Genomic DNA, 2,834 nt, shown 5'->3' on the forward strand with positions numbered 1-2,834 from the left:
CCGTAATAATTCCTCGACACATAAAGCAAATGGCTAATTTGTGTAATAGCCAATTTTGGAGATAAAATTAAGGATATAACTAGGCCTAGATATAACATTGATTTTGACATAATTAAATTTCCTAGTTTTTGTTTTTTTTTCTTCCGGTTATATCTTTCTTCTATACAAGTTACCGGTAAATAAATTATGTTGAAGTATATAAAGGATGACAGTGATTATAAAGGAACGACTATGATAAAAGATAGATAAAATGGAACATAAACGAAATAACATAGTATATATTGTATAAATTTTAAAATGTCTATGATTGCAAAGAAGGAGGTAATGCTTACCCCAACGTCAACCCAAAAATTCTATAAACTAAACCCAAAACATTAATCACTAAACCCTAAACCCTAAAAGGAAATATAAACTCTAACCCAAATATCAAAATATGCATATAGTACATAATATAATATGAAGCATTATCAAATAGAATAGTAACAAACGAAATAGTATAGTACTTATTTTTCAAATTTTGAAATGTTTCTAATTGGAGGAAAGAGGTAATGCTTACCCCAACCTCGATCCACACCTTCCATAAACTAAACCCAAAACACTAATCACTAAACTCTAAAAGAAAATATAAACTCTAACCCAAATATCAAAATATACACATAGTACATAATATGAAGCATTATCAAATAGAATAGTAACAAACAAAATAGCATAGTGCATATTTTTCAAATTTTGAAATGTTTATGATTGCAGGAAGGAGGTAATGCTTACCCAACGTCAAACCAAACTTTCCATAAACTAAACCTAAAACACTAATCACTAAATCCTAACCCAAATATCAAAATATGCATGTAGTAAATAATATGAAGCATATTAAATAAAAGAGTAACAAACGAAATAACATAGTACATATTGTCCAAATAGCATAGTACAACCAAGAACTTACGATACAAATGAGGGCGCCTCGACCGTAACGCCGTCGTGATCTGTAGATTTCACGGCTATGGTGATGGTGGTTCAGGAATGAATGTGAATATGAATGAGGTGAGATTAATTATGAAAAAGGGATATTGATTGATATAAAAAGAAATAGTCTTTAAGGAGACGATAAATACAAAAGAAGAAGTAGATATATTTTCATCTTTCATTAACCGGTTACTAAGGATGAAACCGGTTACTAAGGGTATTATAGTATATATTACATAAATAATGGAGATACTTTTTTTGTTGTTAGATATTTAATTATGCTTTATTTCGTAGCTATCCACTCCAATTTTCCTAAAGCAAACAAACTTCGGACTACCGTGAATGTGCCTGCAAGAAGTGTCTTAGGCTGTTAAAAAACTAAAAAATGTGTCTTAAAGAGAAATGCACTCATAATACTTGACTTGAAGTATTTTTTAAAAAATGCTACAGGTATCCAGAACAGTAAACGTTAGACAACATAGAACGGTAACATTCTTAAACTCACATAGCTGACCAAAGCACACTTTTAGTTTTGAGTAGGGCCTGTGATAGGCAAGGGCGGCGCTGATAATGTTTCAAATGCATTGTAGCAGTAAAGCAATAACATAAGTAGACCATTAAAAATCTAAAAAAAATTGGAAACGCTAGTAGAGGTTTACAAGTGAAAAAAAAAACAGCTAAAGACACAGAGACAAGTCACCATAAGACTGAAACCAGAATTGTACTGATTGATTAAACACATGTCTCAATTGTGTTTCCATCAAACTGTAGCAGCAAGAACATGCACGAATTCAAAAGAGTTGGGGACTTTAAGCACAGCTTCAGACCACTCGACGGTCCCCGAAATCTCTTCACTACTACACCTTTCCAGGGCAATCACCGCACACCAAATAGTCCTTCCCTGACAATTGCTAGAACGATCATGTCTGTCCCATAAAACCACCATCTTTCCACCATAATCCGCCAAGTGAACATGACAAGAAGTGTTAAAACCCAGAAGACACTTTAGGCACACCTTCCAAACCCGTTGCGAATCTCCAATATCCAACCTTATCGTCAAACCATTTTAACTTTCTGTTGTCAAAACAGTAAGACACGTCATCAATCAGGCAAAAAGAAGATGAATGCCGTGCCATTCCATTATCATCATCTGATTGCCATTCTCTAGATCCACATGTAAATGACACAGTCGTCCAGTTTTGAGTATTTGGATCGAAAACCTCTACCCACTTGGATGAATTCACGTCTTTAAGCTCCAGACCTCCTTTAACAAGTATCTTTCCATCAATGACATTAGCTGATGGAAACGACCTGCCCACCTGCATGTTTGGAGCCTGGTGCCACGAGTTAGACCGGCAGTCCAGAACCGAGACACTAGAGGAAGGCACGCCATTGATGAGTCCGCCTATTTCGTAGATATCAGAACCAACAGCGACTGAACTCGACCGAACAGAAGTAACATGGGGAGATGTGACTGGAACCAAAAGATAGTCACTAAGCTTCTTATTCCTAGCTAGGGTTCGATTCGGTCTCCGGCTGAGAGTAAACCATCTAGGGTTAGAGTCAGGAGATAACTGTAAGCAAACATAGAGACAGCTCTCTGTGCGGTTTAAAAGGGAACGGGTCTTGTAAAGCTCTGGCGAAGCAATGAGAGATCGGTAGCTTTTGCAAACGAGGGAGAGAGTCGGGTAGTACAATCTCGAGAGGCGTCCGATGCAGTTCAATAGCAAATCATGAGGAAGTGACAAGTTTGCGGTCGATAGCGGGAACAACGGCGATGGATTAAGCAACTTCTTATTCCTTTTCTTCTTATGGGACGACACTGAAGCCAACAAACAAGAGCTTCCGATCTGCAAATAATGTATCTTTAG

The 2,834-nt window shown here is 36.5% G+C and overlaps 1 pseudogene; it reads right to left on the reverse strand.

Moving 5' to 3' along the window:
* Positions 1 to 1,617: 1,617 nt before the first annotated feature.
* LOC106338712 lies at positions 1,618 to 2,834 on the reverse strand (annotated as a pseudogene).

This window comes from Brassica oleracea, chromosome C4 (assembly GCF_000695525.1).
Source record: "Brassica oleracea var. oleracea cultivar TO1000 chromosome C4, BOL, whole genome shotgun sequence".
In the NCBI taxonomy this organism is placed as follows: Eukaryota; Viridiplantae; Streptophyta; class Magnoliopsida; order Brassicales; family Brassicaceae; genus Brassica; species Brassica oleracea.